The following is a 9603-nucleotide window of genomic DNA, read 5'->3' on the forward strand; positions in this document are numbered from 1 at the left end:
CACACTGTCACCTTTACACACGTGCAGGAGGAATAGAACTACTTTAATAACTTTGCTAGAGTAGCACATAGATAATAGTGATACAAAACTCATATGAATCTCAATCATGTAAAGCAGCTCATGAGATTATTGTATTGAGGTACATGGGAGAGAGATGAACCACATAGCTACAGCGGAGCCCTCAGCCTCGGAGGTGGATTACTCCCTCCTCATCATGGAAGCAGCGATGGCGGTGAAGATGGCGGTGAAGACGGCGGTGGAGATGGCTCCGGGGGCAATTCCCCGTCCGGCAGGGTGCCGGAACAGAGAGTTCTGTCCCCCGAATTGGAGTTTCGCGACGGTGGCGGCGCCCACAGGTCTTTACGGAGTTTCGTCAATTGGTACTGCGTTTTTAGGTCGAAAGGGCTTTTATAGGCGAAGAGGCGGCGCAGGGGGGCACCTGGAGGCGCCACACCCTAGGCCGGCGCGGCCTAGGCCTGGCCCGCGCCGCCATGTGGTGTGGTGGCCCCCTGGCCCCTCTCCGACTCTTCTTCGGTGTTCTGGACGCTTCCGGGAAAAATAGGAGGTTTGGCGTTGATTTCGTCCAATTCCGAGAATATTGCCCGAACAGCCTTTCTGGAACCAAAAACAGCAGAAAACAGGAACTGGCACTGTGGCATCTTGTTAATAGGTTAGTTCCGGAAAATGCATGAAAATGATATAAAGTGTGAACAAAACATGTTGGTATTGTCATAAAACAAGCATGGAACATCAGAAATTATAGATACGTTGGAGACGTATCAACGCGTTCTGGGCGCGCTGTCTCTGGCGACTCCACGGTGGCTACGACGAGCTGGTGAGTGCTAGGCGGGGTAGAGAGGCGTGCTGGCGATGCTGGACACCAGGGCCAAGGTTGGAGAGTGAGGGGGAGAGGGGTGGCTCGACATGGCCGGCATGGCCATGTCATGCATGCTAGGGTTTGCCTCCTTAGGTTACTATGGGGTATTGAGTGAGAGAGGGGACCAGGGGACCAGTAGGGAGCTAATGGTGTAGTTAGGGTTAGGTTAGGTCACTATTTCAAATAGTGTGTAATAGTGTCATATTTGGAAATTGTGAAAAATGTCTAAATTTGAAATAATTCAAAAGGTGAAAGTTTTTGAAATGTGAGTGTTGCTATTAGTTGTAATTGACCAGAGGTGATTTGAGGTGGTGGTGGAAAAATTAGAATTCACAAATTGGCCAAAATGGCTAAGTGGAGATTGTTGCACTTGTTAAAATGTTAAGACTTTGGATGAGCATTGCTCATGATCAAAGATGATTTTGGCATGGTGATCTTCATCAAAGTTGTTCACCTTGATGTTGACTTTGAAATGGTGCAAAGAGTTAGCAAGAGTTGGTTTGGGAAAATTGAATGGCAAGGGCTCAAAGTGGTGATCAGACTAGAATTGTCAAAATTGACCATTATCATATGTGAGGGGGAATTGTGTTTGAAATTTCATTTGATTTGTGCAACTTTGATTCCAAAAGTTGTAATAAGTGTTTAATAACATTATTCAACTAATGGTGAAGACCAAATAGGTATAGGGTCAAAATTTATAAAAATGCCATAGGGCATATGTGAGGGTTTTTAGGGTTTTGCATTTTAGGGAATTTCTTCCTCTTTGATTTATTTGGTTGGTGATCTTATTATGATCACACTAGGGTTTTAGAGCATAGCAAATACAAGTACAAGCAATCATCATGGCATATCACTCAAATGCACAAGTCCTATGCATGGTACTATATGCAAATAGAAAAGTTTTTGTTGGTTTGAAATTTTGCTTTCTGGAATTCTCTAACTTTCTTTTTATTGAAATTTGGGGTGTTACAAACCCTTCCCCCTTACAAAAGATCTCGTCCCAAGATCGAAAAGAAAGTTAGGTACTAAAGAGATCTGGGTACTCCTTCTTCATGAAGTCTTCGCGTTCCCAGGTGGCTTCATCCTCGGTATGATTGCTCCATTGGATCTTCAGAAACTTGATGCTTCGGGTGCGGGTGGTTCGGTAAGCTTCTTCCAGGATGCGAATCGGCACTTCGCGGTAAGTCAGATCCTTGTTGATATCCACCGATCGGTGATCGATGTTCTTGAACACTTCGGTCTTCTCCGGGACTTCAAGGCATTTCCGGAGAAGTGAGATGTGAAACACGTCGTGCACTGCCGACATTTCTTCAGGCAACTCCAGTTGATAAGATACTTCACCCCGGAGGCTAAGGACTTGGAAAGGTCCGACATAGCGGGGTGCAAGCTTTCCTTTCAGCTGAAACCTTTGCATTCCTTTCAAGGGGGATACCTTGAGATAGACAAAATCTCCGATCTCAAAGGTCATCTCCCGACGTCTCTTGTCGGCGTAGCTCTTCTGTCTGGATTGCGCCGTTTTGAGGTACTCGCGGATCTTATGGACTTTCTCTTCGGCTTCACGAAGAACGTCTGGGCCGAAGACTTGGCTCTCTCCGACTTCTGACCAGTTCAGGGGGGTACGGCACTTCCTTCCGTACAAGGCTTCAAAGGGGGCCATCTGTAGGCTGGCTTGGTAACTATTGTTGTAGGAGAATTCTGCGTAAGGTAGGCAGTCTTCCCACTTGGATCCGTATTCCAATACGCATGCTCTAAGCATGTCTTCCAATATCTGGTTTACTCTCTCAGTTTGTCCGTCGGTCTGAGGGTGATAGGCAGTGCTGAAATTGAGGCGAGTGCCTAGTCCTTCATGCACTTTCTGCCAGAACCTTGAGGTGAACTGTGATCCTCTATCTGACACTATCGATTTGGGGGTTCCGTGCAGAGCGACTATTCTGGAGATGTAAAGTTCAGCTAACTTTGGGCCTTGATAGGTGGTTTTGACGGCGATGAAATGGGCGACTTTGGTCAATCTATTGACCACTACCCATATGGAATCATTGCCTTTGCTGGATTTGGGCAGTCCGGTGATGAAGTCCATTCCTACGGAGTCCCATTTCCATTCCGGAATCTGGAGGGGTTGTAACAGTCCGGCGGGTCGTTGGTGTTCTGCCTTGACTCTCTGACAGATGTCACACTTAGCGATATAGCTACCGATCTCTCTCTTCATTCCGTGCCACCAAAATTGTTCTTTTAGGTCCTGGTACATCTTAGTACCTCCGGGGTGGATTGAATAAAGGGTGTCATGGGCTTCTTGCAGAATGACTTGTTTCAAGTCAGAGTCCGATGGTACGCAAAGACGTTCTTTGTACCAAAGAATTCCGGCTTCGTCTATGGTGAATCCGGGGGCTTTTCCTGTGGCTATCTGTTTCTTGATTCCGTCAATGCTAGCGTTGTCTTTTTTAGCTTCCTTGATCTGACCAACCAAGGTGGGTTGCAGTTCTATGCTGGCTAGGAATCCTTCACTAACAAGTTCAAGTCTGAACTGTTCAAACTCTTGGTACAAGCTGGGCTGTTCGGTTGCGAGCATGGAGTTCAACTGGCACGGCAGTCGACTCAAAGCATCCGCTACCACATTGGCCTTGCCGGGGTGGTAGTGAATCTCCATGTCGTAATCCTTGATCAGTTCGATCCATCGGCGTTGTCTCATGTTCAACTCTTTCTGGGTGAAAATATATTTGAGGCTTTTGTGGTCGGAGTAGATCTCGCATCGATTACCCATGAGGTAATGATGCCAAACTTTCAGGGCTAAGACCACGGCTGCAAGCTCGAGGTCGTGGGTCGGGTAGTTCTGTTCATGTTGCTTGAGTTGTCTTGAAAGGTAGGATACAACCTTGCCTTCTTGAATAAGCACGCATCCAAGTCCAGTCTTGGAGGCGTCGCAATATACATCGAAGGGTTTTGCGATATCTGGCATGATCAGGATTGGGGCTGTTGTCAATCTACTCTTGAGCTGTTGAAAGCTCTCTTCGCATTTGTCGGTCCACTCAAACTTTCTGTCCTTTTTCAGCAGTTGGGTCATTGGTCGAGCGATGCTCGAAAAACCCTCTACAAATCTGCGGTAATATCCGGCTAATCCAAGAAAAGCGCGGACCTCGGTTTGTGTGGTTGGGGCTTGCCATTCCATAACAGTTTTGATTTTGGCGGGATCAACGGCAATTCCTCCTGCAGACAATATATGTCCCAGGAATCCAACTTCTTCCAGCCAAAACTCGCACTTGCTAAACTTGGCATACAACTTGTGCTGTCTAAGGGTTTCTAGGACAATCTCCAAACCTTTGGTTCCAAGTATGATTAGATTTGCAAAGAAATCTACATCATGGATTTTGATTGGCACATTTTTACAAAATTTTCTGGCTTTGGTGGTTGATCCGGGGATTTGAACTATCATAACATGCTTCAAACTGAGGGGTTGAATTTTACTTGTTGATGCAAAGTCTTCGGTGACAAAAGAATGAGATGCTCCGGAATCAAACAACACTCTAGCAGGGATGTGGTTGACAGAAAACATACCCAGCACAACATCTGGTGCTTCCTGGGCTTCTTCAGCGTTCATGTGGTAGAGGCAGCCGTTGCGGTTGTTGGGGTGGTTGGGGGCGAACTTCTTGCCGGTGGAGACACGGCGTTGCTGCTGGGCAGGTGCAGCGGTGTTGCCGGCGAGCTTGGCAAGACGCTTGGGACACTCGTTGGAGTAGTGCCCCACTACACCACACTCATAACAAGTGATAGTGGTCTTGTCTTGCTTGTTCGCAACGGGGACGGCATTGCTTCCGGTTCTGGGAGCGGTGTTGGTGTTGGTGGTGTTGTTGTTAGGGGCTCGGGGTGAAGCGCGGTTGTAGTTGTTGTTGTTGTAGTTGTTGTTGTAGCCTCCTGGCTTGGAGTTTCCTCCACTCCGGTTCTGATAACCGGGGCGAGAGTTCTGCATCTGGGGTTTGTTGTTTCTCGGAGTAAAACCTCCGCTTGAGCTTGGGCGAAACTTTTGGGGGTGGCTTGATCCACTCTGATTCGCCATGCGGCGCTTGCGGTTCTCATTGGCTTGGTTTAACTTGCCCTCCATCTGGATGGCAGAGTCAACAAGGGCTTCGAGGTCGGCGAAGGGGATGTTGACGAGGACAGTCTGCATCTCATCATGCAGTCCGTTCAGGAATCTCTCCTTCCTCTTCTCAACGGTGTCGGTCTCATCAGGGGCATACCTTGACAAAGTGAGAAACTTGTCGCGGTATTCAACCACCGTCATGCGACCTTGTTTCAGCTCACGGAATTCATCCCTCATCTTCTTGATAAGACCCGGGGGTACATGGTACTTGCTGAACTTGAGTTTGAAATCCTCCCAAGTCATGAATTGACCTCCGTTCATGGCATGGGTGCTTGTCCACCAAGCGCGGGCTGGTCCAGCGAGATAGTGAGTGGCGAACATGACTTTCTCGTTGGCTTCCACTCCGGCTACCTCCAGATTGTTCTCCATAGTCTGGAGCCAATCGTCGGCGTCGAGGGGCTCCTCGGTCTTGCTAAACACCGGAGGGTTGGTGTTTTGGAAGTTCTTGAGCTAGGATCCGGGGTGGTCATGATTTCCATGGCCTTGGTTGGTGATGTTCTGCAAGGCGATGAGGTTGGCTTGGCGTTCGGCTCTTTCAGTTTCCCGGTCTGCAAGCATGGTTTGCAGCAGTTGCAGCATCGCGTCGTTGGTGCGATTGGGAGGGGCCATCTGAAGATGTAGAAGATTATGAGATAAGAGGGAACATTCTATGGTTCATTTTGGTTAAGTTTGAAAAACATTTGAAAACTTGTAATCTTTTCATGACAAACATAACATTCATTCATTCATGCAACACATAGTACAAACTACACACATACTCCAATGGTTTTAAGAACCATTCTCATGCTACGATACAAGGGACGGGATACAACTCACACCTACTATAAGTGGAAACTAGTGCAACTACTCCTCATCATCGACATCGATCGGGACGTAGTCGTCGGGTCCTGCCTCTAGGAACTCGTAGTCCTCCTCCTCGGTGTTCTCGTCCTCCTCAAAGTCGTTGTCGTCGCTCAGGAAGGCGTCTCCTCCCTGAATGTCGATGCCTCCATCGTCATCCTCCAGCTGACGAATCTGATCCTCCTGGGCCTTGACAGTGGCCTCAAGTGACGCGATCCGGGCGCGAAGGCGACGAATCGTAGCGTCCTTCTTGGCACGCTGCTGGCGAAGGCTCTTGCGATCGTTGTTGAGTAGCTTGATCGCCTCACCCTGCTCGGTGATGTGAGCATGAGTCTTGTTTGCGTAAGCGCGAGTGGCGTCGAGGTCCCTCTGAGTCTGGTAGAGCATGAAGTCCAGGTGCTCAGCATGGTGCCTCAACTCCGGGTGCGGCTGCAGCTCCATGGGTACTCCCGCGGCATCACGCCTCACAAGGTGGGCGTAGCGAGAGGCGAGGATGCTCACCACGTTCTGTCCACAGAGGCGCGCAAGTGCCTCCTGTAGGCCACGTGCGAGTCCGTCGAGCCAGTTGCTCTCGCGGAAGGAGAAGAGGATCCTCTCAGAAGTGGGAGGCTCCATCTTGCCCCTCAAGTCGGCAGTGATCACCCACTGCAACTCTCCTCCGGGCGTGTCGTCCAGCTGAACCCCGTGAAACTCGGGGTGTGGGCGCCCAAGGAAGTCAGAGAGGGCGTTGAGGTCGTGCTCGAAGATCAAGCTTCCTCTGTTCCCAAGCTGGTAAAACTTGGTGTTGATGGGTTCATTCAGCGCCATCTGAAAGAGAATTGGATGAGTAAGTTAGAGAGTGCAAAGTGTGGCAAAGTTTTAAGTTGATTCAAATAAGATAGACATGATTAATCAAATTTTGGCAAAGTCTCAAAGACAAGAGTGTAGTAAATTTTCACAAATAGTTTCTTTCATTTGATTTCAAAGTTAAGTTTTTCAGAACGCCCATTCTAACTAAGGTCTTCTAAGGTCAAACAATGGCTCTGATACCAACTTTTCAACACCCGGATTTTTAAGTCCGAATGCCTATTATGTCATACATCGCAATCCCAGGAATATTGTTGTTGCGAGGCATAATAGTTAAGTATCACAGTCATCATTCATTACAAACCATAAGTCTTACAAATTGGAATCACATGATCCATATTACACGAATAGTTGATCTATTGATCAACGAACAAACACAAGTTCATAGTTCAACATAGCGGAAGCGTAAGATACAAGGACTCTCTAGTCCACAGGCCAACGCTTGACGTCGGAAGGCGCTTAGTTGTCGTAGGCGTCCTGCTGGTCATCTCCTTGGTCATCTTCATACTCTGGCCATTTGAATAGCCAGGGACAAAGCCGTGAGTACGTTGAGTACTCACAAACTAATACTAATGTAAGTGCTAGACATTCTAGTATGGTTTACTAAGCTCTAGTTTATTTGCATAAAGCTAGTTTTAGTTCACAAAGTTTGAGAAAAAGCTTAATCAAGTGCTAACTAACTCAAGTGGGAACATTAGTGTCATTCCCACCATTCAAGTGGTGATTTCAATTCAATTCACCACCAGTCATTTCACCATCATCCTTTTCCGCATCATTTTCAAAGATATGACATCGGAAACTGTATGGCCTTTCCAACCGTCCGTAACCGTGGACGCGGCTATTCGAATAGGTTTACACTCTGCAGAGGTTGCACACTTGTGCCACAACATTTGATTTCATCCGTCGGGATTTCCCCGAATCATCGTAACACAGTACGCGGATCATCAACCATAACCTTTCACTTACAAATCCTAGTATGAGCACCTCTCCCCATGAGCTTGGCCTCCCAGTGAAGACCAACTGTCAACCTGGGAACTGCACAGGGCTTGGGCCGGACATTCACCTCATTTCGCATCATATCATATCCTTTCTTTTGTGGTAGAGGCAGCTTTCGGCATAACCCCGATGACGCTTGTTTAGAGGGAACCCATACTAAGATGCATAAACTTCCAGTTAAGCCCTACCCATAATCAGGTATTGTGGGGGTACTTAATAATTGGAAAGGTATCGCATTCAAACCAACATCATTGTTTATCAAAAATCACCATCTTCTTCTTGTTCACATTCACCTTCAAAAATCATTCAATGGAATGCATCTTCATTCCAAGGTTTCAAATCCATTTCAAAATCACATTGTTCCCATCTAGAGTAGTCAAGTTTTAAATTCATTAGCACTAGCTCTAATTCATGAGGGGTGCTATCTTGCTTTGCTTGGAGAAGACTAACTCACTACTCTAGTATCCAACTTGTACTTTGACCAAAGTTAACTATAAAAGTAACTCATTTAGAAAACAAGTAAAAACTTGTAAGGTAAAACTTGGGATGGGTTCATATAAGAAAAGGTAAGAAACATGGTGCCTTGCCCCAAGGGGCTTTGCACTTTGCAAGAATAATAGCTTGCACTGGTAGTAGCTTGCAATAATATCAGCTTGCCTTGGTAGTTCTCAAACTGTTCCTCCTCCTCCTCTTGGTAGCAACCTTCTTCTTCGGCGTACTCTCCGGTGCTACCGTCTAAATTTGAATACGAGTATAATTACTCACTAATTCAATGGCTATTCCATACATCACATATAACACACAAACTACTCTATGCACACAAATAAATTAACTAGAGTACATGGGTTGTGGGGTTTAAATAGAATTCACTTCTTTGTATTTTATATGTAAATGATAGTTTCCATAGGGTTCTTGAGAAATAATTTCCTCTCATTGAATCTTCTTAAGATTTAATTTTCTCAAACAATCATGGATGAACTCATATTGACCTAAGCCAAATGTTCATCATCATCATTTGGGAAAAAGGATTTAAATGAGGTAGATCACCTCATACTATTTAAATAACACTACATTTGATTTAAATCTCAAGTAATTCATATAAGAGAGTTTGGGACCAGGGGTCCAAACATCTCATGAATTCATGTGAGACAAGTTTAAGTGAAGTGTAAGACTCCACCTAATTTACTTTAATAGTTTTGGACAATATCAACTAGTTAAACTAGCCATAATATCCATTCATTAAACCATGGCATGATCATACAAGGTGACCACACCATTTTATTGCATAAACAATTAGTGTAAGTCAAATGTGAGCTATTAGAGTTGGAATTAACTTAATATCTATTTTGGTTGAATTTTAAGAATTATTTGAATAGGGAAAAGTCCCTGTCTTGTTATTTTTATCACATTTATTCTACAAGGAATCTGGCCATGAGGCCAGTGGCATGTTGTAGAGAATTTCAGTAGCTTTCCAACAACATAAAATTCACTAAATTTGGTTTAGCCAATTTGAAACTATTCAATTTCAAAGTTTGGGCAGTATTGAAATTTATTTGGAATTAATTAAATCGAAATTGAATTAAAAGGGCCGGCGGGAAAAGTTAACGGGCCAAAAGATTTAAAAATGGCCCAAGCCAGCCCACCACGCGTCTGTGCCCGCGTGGGCTGCCTGACCAGGGGGTCCCGCATGTCAGCGTGTTTTAAACGCCGAAGCGGTACGAGCGACGTGGCGCGTTGGATTAGAAGACGATCCAACGGCGCACAGTCGTCGTCTTCTCCGACGAGAAGCAGAGGGTCTGGCGGCGAGGGTAGGGGGTCGGAGAGCTTACGGCGGCTCCAGCAAGGTATGGCAGTGTGCGCGAGGTAGATGTGGACGACGGCGAAGCAGCTGGTAGCAGCGGCGGAGCTCGAG

Source organism: Lolium perenne, chromosome 2 (assembly GCF_019359855.2).
Source record: "Lolium perenne isolate Kyuss_39 chromosome 2, Kyuss_2.0, whole genome shotgun sequence".
In the NCBI taxonomy this organism is placed as follows: Eukaryota; Viridiplantae; Streptophyta; class Magnoliopsida; order Poales; family Poaceae; genus Lolium; species Lolium perenne.